Source organism: Bos grunniens, chromosome 11, assembly GCF_055505025.1.
Source record: "Bos grunniens cultivar Pamir isolate PY7600 chromosome 11, Bosgru_T2T1.0, whole genome shotgun sequence".
Taxonomy (NCBI): domain Eukaryota; kingdom Metazoa; phylum Chordata; class Mammalia; order Artiodactyla; family Bovidae; genus Bos; species Bos grunniens.
This window is the reverse complement of record NC_141175.1, coordinates 2,930,428-2,943,140: the sequence shown is the minus strand read 5'-3', so window position 1 is coordinate 2,943,140 and position 12,713 is coordinate 2,930,428. Positions and strand designations below refer to the sequence as shown.

The 12,713-nt window shown below is 67.3% G+C and overlaps 1 protein-coding gene and 1 pseudogene across 3 annotated transcripts in view; one reads left to right on the top strand and one right to left on the bottom strand.

Annotated features, from left to right (window-relative positions):
• BRD3 (bromodomain containing 3) overlaps positions 1 to 12,115 on the bottom strand; it is a 38,262-nt gene extending 26,147 nt beyond the window's left edge. For 2 of the 3 annotated variants that reach the window (XM_086324188.1, XM_086324186.1), the window contains exon 1: positions 12,038 to 12,115. The gene's annotated coding sequence lies outside the window, so the exon portion shown is untranslated. Of the gene's footprint in view, positions 1 to 11,217; positions 11,800 to 12,037 lie in introns of those variants that run through there. The other variant, XM_086324187.1, reaches the window with a different exon arrangement.
• Positions 3,743 to 5,129, top strand: LOC147362281 (uncharacterized; annotated as a pseudogene).
• Positions 12,116 to 12,713: the final 598 nt, after the last annotated feature.

The window sequence follows — 12,713 nt, the reverse complement described above, 5'->3', positions numbered from 1 at the left end:
GCCTTCAACCACCTGAGGGGACATGGGGGCCCCAGGAAGGGCCCAGGCTGCTGCCAAGGTGCAGCCCGGCCTCCTCCACACACGAGGACAGGTGGGCACAGCTCTCTGCAGGGACACGCCAGGGCCGCCACAGGGGCCCTCAGCCTGGCCTTCGACCTCCACCCCCTCTCCTGACCAGCGACTGACCACTGCACACGGCAGCACAGCAAGAAGCCAGCCCCCGCCCAAACATGAGACACACTCCTGCCGTGGCTGCGCGCCTGGGGCCCACAAGGCAGCCGGCTCCGCCCAGGAGGGGCGAAGAGCGCAAGCCAAGCGGACAGGCCACCTCCTGGGTCCTGCCTCACTCCCGCCCAGCCTGGGCGCCCACTCTAGACAGCCGGGTACCCCAGACGATGCACTTCAGCTCAGAGCCCAGTGCGGGCCCGGCACGTGCTCACTAAACACTGACCACAGGCCACAGGGAGTCCCAAGGCTAGAACCGCGCGGACCCCGGAGGGTGTGCGAGGTTCAGCAGGACGCACACGTGGAAGACGCTGTGCGCCCCACAGCCTGGGGCTGGCACGGGGCGGGGGCTCTGCAAATGCGGATGTGGCCTCCAGCACAGCCTGGGGCTGGCACGGGGCGGGGGCTCTGCAAACGCGGATGTGGCCTCCAGCACCTCCACTGGGAGGAGTGCAGCCCCTGTACCCGGCATCAGCCCGTGGCACACAGCACCCCCGAGGGCAGAGGCGAGCGCGTGCCTTATCCTCTGCCCCTGGCAGCCTGGGCACCAGCTCACCAGGGAGGAAGAGAGGGGGCAGCGGCAGTGGCTGGGCAAGCCCATCCCAGGCAGCAGGGCTGCTCTCCCCGCACAGCTGTGCGGCCAGGGGCTCGGCAGAAGCCTCCCAGGCAGGCCGCACCATTACACGGACCACCCGGGGCGGTCCCGCTGCAGGCGCGTGAGGGGCCACGCCGCTCCCTGTGGCGGCCAGCCCTCCTAGAACGCGGCAGAGCCTGGGTTGGGCTGCGTGTCCAGGGCGAGCAGCGCAGTAAGAGTCTGGCCTCGCCTCCCCGCCAGCCCTGCCGACCCGACAGCGACCCCGAGGAGACCAGGCATTGGTGGAGCCCGGGACGTCCCCTTGAGGGCCAGCAAGATGATGGAAAGGCCCCCTGGGTGCCCAGGACCCCACGCCCACAGCACGCAGGCTGCCTTCTCCCTTTCTGCTTGCATTTCTGAACCGGTAGATTTATTTTTTTTAAGAAAACGTTACTCTTGCGAAAAGAAGCAAATGTAAAGAGGCTTCTAGTTTGGAAAAATGCTCCAACCCGGCCAAGCGTCGGGGAGCTCACGTCTCTTCCTCCAAGGTCCGGGGCCGGGCCAGGCAGCCGTGCACGCTCCGTGCAGGGCAAGTCCTTGTGCCACAACCACCCTGAGGTCTTGGCTCACCCTCAGCAGGGCTGTGAGAGGGGCCATGGACCCCGTCACGCACCTCCCCACCACGCCCCCCGCCAATGTCGCCCGGTCGGCCGAGAAACCCCACCAATGCCCACCTGTCGGGCAGCAGGAGGCGGAGGCTGGAGGCCCAGTGGGGCCACCTGCCGCAGCTGTGCCGTCCGTCAGCCGCCTCGTCTGGGCGGGGGTCACAGCCGCATCCCGAGACCGGGAGGCACAGGCTGCTTCCAGAAAGAAGCTGGAGCCGCACGGTCCACTAGCTGCCCCACACTCGCCCCTCCGGGGCTCAGCCCTGAACCGACATCGGTCCTGGAGAAGAGGGCTGGAACCCTAACCCTAACGACAGGACAGGCCGGAGAGTCACCGTCCAGCCGTGTCCAGGGTCACCATGCACCCGCCCCAGTGGGCCCTGGCCAGGCCTCACCAGCTGCCCTCCTGGGTGAGGTCGTGGGGGCGGATGGTAGAGAAGCCCCAAAGGGCGCTGGGTGGCGGCCGCGGGCCCTCCACCCCTACGGAAGGGGAGATGCCACGTGATCCCACATGGCCAGTGACCAGACGCGCTGCATGGATGACAAAGCTGAGGCTTTTCCATCCTTGAGAGCCTCGGAGACGTGAGCCCAGGATCCCCCTGCCTCCTGACATCACGGGGTGAGAGAGGGCGCCCAGCAGTCATAAGACACCACACGGCCCCACCGCAACGGCAAGCAGGGCCCCCGCGACCCCAGGGGGCAGTCCCGGACAGCAGCGCCCCTCCGAGTTCCTGGTCTGAGCCTAACTTCAGCTGGGGACATGAAGATGCCGCAGACATGGGGGGTCCGGCAGAAGAGCAGCGGGGCGTGGCTGCTAGGGTCTGCCACGCCAGGGTTCAAGTCCCAGCTGCCCTCCTGGCTGACCAGTGGCACGGCCGTCAGTGCTCAAGTGCTTCCAAGCCAGCCCTAAGGACGGAGGAACGGCGCCCACCCTCGAGGATGTGGGGGGCCAGGGGCTCCTGGACACCGGACAAAGAGCTGGGTGACACCAGCCCCTGGGGGGCTCTCCTCGGCCCAGCAGGCCTGGGCTCCACATGGGCATGCGGGACCTCCTGGCCCCCCATTTCAGCCCTGCCAGGCCCTGCCCAGGACGGAGGCCTGGTCACCAGCCCACCTGGCCTCCCTGGCTAGGGAGCCAGATGGGAAAACTGCAGGGGGGCCAACTTGGTGGGTTCCTGCATCCACTGGCAAAGACTCCAGAACCTCTTCCTCAAGGGAGCCCCAGTGGGTGCCCATAGCCCCCCTAAATCAAGAGAAACAGCACAAACTCAAGAGTGAGGATTTCCAGAAGGATCCAGCCCACTCCCATGACCTACACCACTGTGGCTGGGTGGGGACAGCAGGAGGGGCCACAGAAGGAGCAAATGTCTGGCTGGGAGCCCTCCTTGGGGGTCCCAGGTACCCCTGGCAGCACCACACGGGCTGGCTGCAAACGGGGAAACTGAGGCCCGGGGCACTCAGGCCCCCACCACACGGACGAGCAGCCTCCTGGAGCGGAAGCAGGGCCCCCACAGATGCCCATGAGCCCCCGGGATGTGAGTGCCCCCGCTCCAGCCCAGTCGGGGCACGAGCAGGCAACGCCCGCCGTGATCAGGTTGGGAGCAAAGCACCGCCCGGCAGGGGACCGCGGCCTCACGGAACAGGCGGGAGCCTGACTCCCGCTCCCCCAGCGCCAGGCGGGTCCTGCTGGAGCCTCCGGGGCCTCAGAACCCAGCCAGCGCACCTGCATTCCTGCAGCCCCCAGGGTCTGAGATGATGTTCCAAGTCAGACATGACAGCAGCAGGGAAACATGTCAACCTCCCCGGGAGGTAAACTCGGACACAGAGGGCCGTCCCTCAGCGGCAAAGGGCCAGCTGCCGCTGCAAAAACGAGGAAGAAAGCCCACTCCTCGGGGTAGTTTCCTGGGCACGCAGCCGCAACAGAGGAAGGCTGCCCATCACTGGGTTGGCTTCTCCACCCAGCCTGGGAAACGCCTCGGGGCCCCTCGAGGGCTGGGAGGGACAACTGGGGCGGGCGAGGCGGTGCCCAACCCCGGCACCTCCGCCCTGGGCTAGCGCGCTGGAAACAGCTGCTCGACAGTGAGCGGAGAGGCACCTACGTCCACACGGACTGTTCCATGACCCTGGACTCAATGTCAGCGCTCTGGGGGTGACGGGGGTGTGCGGTACGATTCTTTAGAAGTACTCACACTTCAGAGATGGGAACCAAGTCTTAGGAAGAAGACACGTCTGCTCTGTGATCACAGGGCTGGGAGCAGGGCTGAAATGACTGGGGGTCTCTGAGCAGAAGCGGGGCACGCAGGGGGCCTCCACTGCCCCTCCACTGGCCACTGAAAGCCCCCACCTCACAAAGAAGAGGTGAACCCCCTTTCCTCGGGCACTCAGGACCCTGCACCCCCCCACCCCACAGCAACAGTGAGATCTGGGGGGCACAGCCTGCTCCCTGGGGCCCCTGGCCCAAAAGAGGAGACGAAGCCAGGTGTGTGTGGCTGGGGGGTGGGGGGTGGACTCAGGCAGGACGGACCGGGACGCGGTGGGGAAGCGCAGGTGAGAGAGCCCAGAATGCGAGAGCAGATACCAGATGGAGCAGACCTGTGAGCCACCGGGGCGCCCCTTCACCCCTCCCGCATCCCCGGCAGGGCTGGGGGGCGGGTCTCACCTCCTGGGGTACCCAGGCAGGAGCAACACACGCGGCCCGCCCCCACCACGGGCACCGGGGCCTGCCAGGCCCGCTGCAGGGCAGCCTTCCAGGAGACGGGCCGCAGGACAGCGAGGCGGGCACGCTCGGCCCCGGCGTGCGGAGCCTCACGTGTGCCCTGCACGGGGACCTCCGGGCCCCAGCCCCTCAGAGGGGAGAGCAAGGCTGGGAGCACCCCCCTCACACACACACACTCCTCCCAGGGAGAACCCACACACACACACCCCCCTCCTGGGGAGCACCACACACACACACACACACACTCCTCCTGGGGAGCACCCCCCCACACACACACACACACCCCTCCTGGGGAGCACCCCCCCACACACACACACACCCCTCCCAGGGAACACCCCCCACACACACACCCCCCCTCCCGAGGAGCACCACACACACACACACACACACACACACACACTCCTCCTGGGGAGCACCCCCCTCACACACACACACCCCCCTCCTGGGGAGCACCACACACACACACACACACACACACTCCTCCTGGGGAGCACCCCACACACACACACACACCCCCCTCCCAGGGAACACCCCCCCCACACACACACCCCCCCTCCCGAGGAGCACCACACACACACACACACACTCCTCTTGGGGAGCACCCCCCCCACACACACACACACCCCCCTCCCAGGGAACACCCCCCACACACACACACACCCCCTCCCGAGGAGCACCACACACACACACGCACACACTCCTCCTGGGGAGCACCCCCCTCACACACACACACACACCCCTCCCAGGGAACACCCCCCCCACACACACACACCCTCCCGAGGAGCACCACACACACACACACACACACACTCCTCCTGGGGAACACCCCCCCCACACACACACCTCCCGGGGAGTACCCCCACACATACACGCCCCTCCTGGGGAGCACCCCCCACACACACACACCCCTCCCAGGGAGCCCGCTGCTGGCAAGAAGGCAGCACCATGAACGGGCGAAGGTCAGAGTGAGAGAAGCCTTCCCTCTAAGAGAGGGGATCTGAAACCACCCGGAGCGGAAACGCTCAGACAAACCGCAAAAGCCCTCAAACGCAAGAGGAAACCCAGATGGGTTCAGGCGGGATCCTGCGGGAGGGTTCAGAAAGCCACGCAGCTGGCCCAGCGCGGTGGAGGGGCGGGGGGCCGGGGGTCAACTCGGGGCCACCCCACCCCCTGGAGCCACACACCCACCACTCCGTCACAAGGGACCCTGTGCAGGACACATCCAGCCACGGGTGGGGCAAGGGTGTCCTCAGCTCCGTGGCAGGCAGGCCCCAGAGGTCACAGCCATCTCCCCGCCCCTTCCCAGGGTCCCTGGACCCCAGGCTCTGGGACCTGCCTCCTTCCTCCCTGGGGAACTGGAATCAGAAATAATACACAGAAACTCAGGCCCCGCAGGCTGGCTCAACCAAGAGGCACACATCAAGAGAGGCTGGACACCAGGGCCCTTCAGGCTCCTGGACAAACAAGGGGAAAGTGTGGACCTCTGTCCAGGGGCCACGATGGAAACCGCCCAGAAAACGCAGCTGCAGTGGCAGCTCCGACCCTCCCACTGCAGACAGGACCCAGTGGCCGGAGTCGGGCACTCCTGGGCGGCCTGGTCTCTCCATCTCTCGGGGGTGCTGGGGGGGTGGGTTGCCCAACCCAGGGGCTGCTCGCTCACCAGCATTGGGGGACACGCTTTCAGCCATGGCGGGGGTGCGGGGGCGGTGGGCAGCAGGGAGATGGGCATGGTCAGAGGAGGCAGACGGGTGAGGAGTCCCGGGAAGCTCCTAGCTTGGAGGGCATTGGGCCGAGGGGGACTCCCAAGCCAGGATCAGGTTGAGGGGAAGCTGGAGGGGAACATGGGCACTGAGGGCAGAGGTCAGAGGCTGGAAGAAAGCCTGCGGGGGCGCCCCATCCCGGGCGTCACCTCCTCCCCGTCCCCTCTGGCCAGCTCAGACACTGCGATCTCGCCTCCTGAGTTTGGGGAGGTGGGCCCCCTTTCTGCTTGTGGGGGCCCCCACCGCAATGCTGCCCCATCTCCCCAGGTCCCATCCCGGCATCAGCGGGAGTCACACGGGCTCCACTTTCCGGGTGGGGTGGGAGGCTCAGAGGGGAAAGGGCCCAGGACAGAGCCAGGCTGTGAGCGAGGCCATCCCCCCAACCCCGGAGGCTCCGCATCACGTCCCAGAACGCCCGGGACAGACCCGCAGAGACATAGCAGTGACCCGCAGGGAGGTCAGCCCACCGCCCCAGCGCCTCTGCCTGAAGTGGCCGGGCCTCAGGAAACAGGAGCCGCGTGGGCAGGGTCGGCTTCGGTGACGGACGGAGCCAACTGCCTCCTCCAGAGAGGGGATCCAGGGGCCCAGCGAGGGGCCTCCGAGCAGGTCAGCCAGGCGGGCGGTGGCCCCGCACACCCTGAGCCCTACTGACCACCACCCCAGCCTTACAGGGACGAGTGTCACCACGGCCGCCACCCGAAGGGCCTTGGCCCAGAGCAGCCCAGCCCCGACCAGGGCCCCAGCCCACCCAGGGTCAGGGCGTGACCCCCACAGGCCAGCCCCATCGCATGCACACAGCACCCCCGGGGTTGGCGGGGACCCTAAGGTCCATATAGTCAGAGCTACAGTTTTCCCAGTGGTCACGTACAGATGTGAGAATCAGACAATAAAGCAGGCCAAACGGAGAACTGATGCTTTAGAACTGTGGTGTTGGAGAAGACTTGAGAGTTCCTTGGATTGCAAGGAGATCCAACCAGTCCATCCTAAAGATCATTCCTGAGTGTTCAATGGAAGGACTGATGTTGGAAGCTGAAACTCCAATACTTTGGCCACCTCATGCAACGAACAGACTCATTGGAAAAGACCCTGATGCTGGGAAAGATTGAGGGCAGGAGGAGAACGGGATGACAGAGGATGAGATGGTTGGATGGCATCACCGACTCAATGGACACGAGTTTGGGTAAACTCGGGAGTTGGTGATGGACAGGGAGGCCTGGTGTGCTGCAGTCCGTGGGGTCACAGAGTCGGACACGACTGAGCCACTGAGCTGAACTGGGGCACTGGCCTGGCCCACCAAGTCCTTGGTCCCCTCCTGACGCCCCCTGTCCTCTTGGCTCTGCAGAGCTAAGGCTCCTACTCAATACAGTGTTCCCTGACACCCCATGTTTCTGCCCAGCCCGCCAGCTTACCTGGGGAAGCCAGCCTCCGACCAGCTCTGCTATGGGGTCACTGCTCACAGTGAGGGTCAGGCCAGCCACACCCCCTAACCTGTGTGAGGCTGTCCCCACCCACCTCTCAAACAAACCACCTTTAAGAAAGACTGCCAGAAAACCCACAGAGACGCTGCACCAGCAGTGCATGTCAGGGGCTGAGAAGCTGAAGGGGGCTTCTAGGGGGGTGGGGGACCGGCCACTTGGAGTGGGGGGTGACGCCAGGGGACACATGGAGGACAGCCTGGCCAGGCCCCACGCTCCTGGGGGGGGGGGGACCAGCCTCTCTGGGCCAGCCAGCCCCACAGAGGGTGCGAGGGGTCAGGTGGTCACTGCACTTACCGGGGAGCCTGGCCCCACCTGCAGTCACTGTCACCTGTCCCAACAGCCAACCCCCACTGGACACTGACATCCGTGTGGACAACGCCGGGACCCTGAGCGGGAAGAAGCTCCACACACACCGTGCATCCCAGACCAGACCCGGGCAGTGGCTGCGCCTGCCAGGGCCCTCCCGAGCTCACACCCCAGGCGGCGGCCCTCACGAGGACGCTGACCCTTCGCCCCACCGGACAGGACCCAAGGCCTAGAGGAGCCGGGAGGCTGTGGAACCTGAGCAGGGAGGCGGGCGATTAGGCTGGGACCCCACGACCACTGCCCAATCCTGGGGTCGAGGGGCCACTGGCCCCCACCCCCAGCCCTCGGGGGAGCCCACTGGTGCCAGCCCAGAGCAGCATGTAGCACAACCCCACCTTGGGAAACCAGGGTCCCCGCACAAGCATGCTCCCTGGGTGCCCACAGCTTTCCAGGGCAGCAGGGGCTCCCACGGGAGGGCTGGCCGGAGCCTGGAAGCCCTGGAGAGGGTCCAGCATGCTCTCCGAGCACGGGGGCACCCAAGGGCCAGGGGTCCCAGCCGCCACCCCCAGGACCCTTCCCACAGCCCCAGAGTGCACACGTTTACCAAGCACCGCCTGTCCCTACAGGGCGTGGGGGTGCGGGCTCCGACATCAAGGGACTGTCACACAACCATCGGTGTCTTCCCCACCCAGACCCGCAATGGCCCGGCCGGGACAGCCTGCTGGCAGCTGAGACCGCAGAGCACAGGTGGGTGGGGCCTATCTGGGGCGCACAGGCAGCGGGGCCCCAGCTCTGGACCAGCAGCCCTGGCACCCAGCTGGCATCGCCAGGGCTCTGCCCACAGGGCAAGCAGGCTGAGGGCTGGGCAGCACCCCCTCCTGCCCTCTCTTCCCATTTGCACCCGAGTTTCACCCTGCGACACTGTCAGACCATGCTGCCCGCCAGCTCCTCCCAATAACACGGCACGAGGGTCCAGCCGCTTGACACACGTTCCAGCCCCCAGCTGCCGGGGACCTCAGCAGGGACCCCAGGATGCCAGCTCCTCACGACGGGGTGGCATCTGGGACACCGGTGCCCCCAGCCCTCCTGAACACGCTCCTGATCACCCTCCTGAACCCAGATTCCAACACTTGCAGGAAAACCCCACTGGGCGCCTGCGGCACCCGGCAACCCAGGTGGCAGCTCCTGAGCACGGGAAGAGTGTTCTCCCAGGTACCTCGTGACCTCCTGAGCAACTCCCCCAGTTCTGCGGCAAGGATGGAGGGGGCGTCCCCCCATGCGTCTGCCAGCTCAGACTCCAGCTCACAAAGAACCTGGTCAGGTTCAGACCAGGTTCTCATGCACAACAGTGAAAACCCGGCCGCAGGAACAGACACTGGCCCACAGCGCTGACACAGCAGGGCCTCTGGACACCACCCACCCCGGCCCCGGCCCAGGTAACCATCATCTCCACTTGGAGACCCAGAAACATCCCCCTTGGCCTTTAAGAGCCCAGTGCTTGTCAGAGACAGGGCCATAGGCCCCCAGAGCGGGGGTGCAGGCGCCAAAGGGCTTCATGACTCGAGGGGAAGCTGAGGAGGTTCAACAAGCCGCCCGCCCCATGGACACCTACCTACTGGCACCCTCGATCCAAGTGCCCAGGCCACCCCACGCTGTTATGACACCCGTGGACCCGTCCACAGACACCAGGGAGCAGCGCCCAGGGTGGGGCGGAGGGCGGGCGCCCAGGCAGGGGCTCTCCTGGGACAAGCTTCCAGCAGACAGGTGTGCGCCCAGCTTTCTGCCACATGTCACTAAAGTTCCCTTTGAAGGCAAAGAATGCTGACTAGACACTGGCCACTGGTTCGGGGTCTATGGGGCCTGACGGGTGCCCTATCCCTTTACAAGTCCGCTATCAGTCAAGTAGACCAGAAAGGAGGACCGTCCTATTCAGCCACCCACAGACCACCCGGAGACTGGCAGTGGCGGTGGTGGGGGGGGAGGGGAGGGGTGGGGGGGGGAGGGGAGGGGGGGTGTTGCCTGCAGAGCCGTTTCCCACATGCACCCGGGCAAACGCTCCCTGGGGGCCCCCCACTCCCCACCTGGGCCAGCTCCCCCTGGCCCCACAGGATAAGCACTGCTCTCCAAGGAGAACAGGACCCGCCAGTGGTGGGTGCAGGGCCAGGCTGGCCGGGGCGGCGTCCTGCACCAACCACTCCACTGCGATCGGTGGCGGGGGGGCCAGCGCTCCCCAGAGAGCCTCTGCCGCCCAGACCCAGGAAATGGCCGTGCACAGCGCCGGGCGCGGGGCGCAGGGCTCGGGCGGCTGGCAATGCGCCAGGCTGGAGGAAGAGGGCGCAGGAGGCGCGGCTGGCCGCGGCGGGCGCTGTCTACCCCGCCGCCCACCCCCCCACCCCCCCCTCCCCCCCCCGCAACCACACACACTTTCACTTTCTGCCCGCGAGTCCGGCCGGCGCAGCTTATTTAACAGATCGCCTCCGGCCCTCCGAGCTCACTTTCCAAGCGCGCGCGGGCTGTTGTGGAGGGAAAGCAATTACTCCACTTTATAAAAACAAAACAAAAATCGACCGGTGCCGCCTGGCCCTCCTTCCCCGGACCTCCCCGCGGCGGGGCTGGGGCTGGATCGAAGCTTCCGAGGAGCTGCTGGGGCGAGATTCCAGAGGCCTGCCCACCCGCCCTCGGGTTACCAGAAAGGTCAGGGCAAAACAGCCCACTCCGCCCCGCGTCCCCTCCCGCCCCAGACGCCGTGAGCCCTATCTCTCCGGATCTGTAACCGCGAGCACACATCAAGGCCTCACGACAGAGAAGGGCAAACACACAGCTTTATTTGCAAATAAGAGGCCGGACTCCCGGCTGCGGGAGGATGGTGGAGGGGGGAGGGAAGCGGGGAGGTCCCTAACTCCTGAGGCCGGACCCTAGCAAGGATTCAGGCCTTTTCTTCACTCCCTTGAAAGCCAACCTCTCCCCCAGGAGAAATGCCGTCCAGGGACTCAGGAAAAGAACCCCCATTTTAAAGAAAGAGTCAGGAAGAAAACCTACAAAACAAGGTTAAAAAAAGAAAAAGAAAGACAAACTTTTTCCTCCGTTCTTACTTGGAGGGGCACAGCGATCCCTTAAGTTACACGCCTTCCGCTGCCCCCAGCCCGTAGTTTGCCCAAGGATACACAACAGCACCCCCCAGCACCATTAACTTTGCAGCCACAACCCAGGGAACACACGGGGAGGAGCCCCAGTTGTGCGCTTCTGGGTAGAAAGCTTCCAGCCAAAATGAAGGATCGCAGGACAGTCAGGGACTGGGCCCAATGGCGGGAACCCGCAGGGTGGGCCACGGGGCCGCGCCCGGGGGGTCTGCTGGCGGACCCGTGCCGTGCTCCCACTTTCGTCTTTCCAAAACCGCCCCTGGCCCCAAGGGAACAGGAGGCGACCCAAGGCCTCCACCCCCCGGCCCTGACCCCGACGAGCAACTGGCGGAGAGGACTCCCCCGAGCCCCACCTTTACTCTCGGGGAGCCCACGAGGGCCGGGGGAGCCGTGTGAGGCCTGGGGTGAGCGCTTCTCCCTGATGGGCTTGTGCCGTGCTGTCAGGCCAGGGCCCAGCCCAGCTCCTCCCGCTCCAACTCGAGCTCGCCCGTTGTAAGAGCTTTTCACGCTGTTTTCAAAACGGGAACTGGGTCTCCTCCTCCGGGCTGCAACGACCCAGCAACTCCAAAGGGTTCAAAGTCAGCTCGGGCCGCTAACTCTGAAGGCAGCGGCCTCCACGCCGCGCCGCCGGCCTCGCCCCCCGCCCCAGCCGCGGCGACAGCCCCCGCGCGAGCCCAGCGGCCAGGGACCGAGGCGGGCCGGGCGCGCGCGGGCAAAGTGGCGCCGAAGCGCTACCTTCCCCTCCGCGTCCTCCCCGATCCCCCCTTCGAAAGATGGCGGGCGGAGGAAAGGGGGGGAAAAAATCCTTTCCGTGAGGGAGGGAGCGCGGGAGGTCGCTGGCGCAGGGCGCGCGGGCCGTGCCAACTCCAGGCTGCGCGCCCCGGCCGCGGCGACGCCCCCGAGCCCCGGACGCGGGCGGCCGGGAGGGCGCGGGCGGAGGGCCGAGGGGAGGGGTCCGCGCCGCCGCCGCGACCCCGGGCCGCCGCCGCGCTTTGTTGCATCGTGGCCGCGCACAAAGGCGGCGGCGGAGACGGCGGCCCGGGTGCCAGGCTCCCCGGCCGCGCCGGCGGCCTGCGCGGGGCGCACGGGGCCGCGCTCCCCGGCCCGCCCGGCCCGCCTCCGCCCGCGCCGCCCGCCGCCCCGCTCGCGCAAAGAAGCAAAAGAAAGGCGTACTTGGCCTCGGCGGCTCCAGCGGCCGTCCCCTCCCGGCCCGCGCGGCCGGCTCCTCTTTGGCTCGCCGGCCCCGGCAGCATAATAGACGCGCCGGAGCCGAGCAGGGCTCATGCGCTGCGCCGCGGCGCCTGGCGGGAGTCGTAGTCCGCGGCCGGGCCCGCGCCGGGGCCGCCCAGGGGAGGCCGCGGCGCGCGGACTACATGTCCCGGCCCCGCCGGCGCCCCGCCCCGCCCCGCGCGCCCCCGCCCGCCGCCCGCCCCGCCGACCCGGCCGCGAGCGGGCCCGGCCCGAGGGGCGCGCGGGGGCGGGGTGCGGCGCCGGTGGCGACTCGGAGACCCTGCGCGACGCCCCCGCGCCCACTCCGGCGCAGGGGACACGCGCCTCTGGGCGTATTTCCTGGTGCCCAAGGAGGCGCGCAAAAGGCGGGAGGACGGCCAGCGCCCGCCTGCTTCTCCCACCCTCGCCCGAGGACCCCCGAGTCAGTGGGGCCGCCCTGGAACCCCAGGCGCGCACGGTCTGGGCGGCGCGCACCTGCCGGGCGCCCATGTTTGTAAACAAACCGCGCGCCTAATTAGCCTGGCGGGGGCGCGCGCGCGGGAGGGCGGGGGCGGGGCGTCGGCGCGCGCGCGCGCAGGGGCGGCCCCGCCCGGGGAGGAGTCGCGCTCGGCCGCGCCCC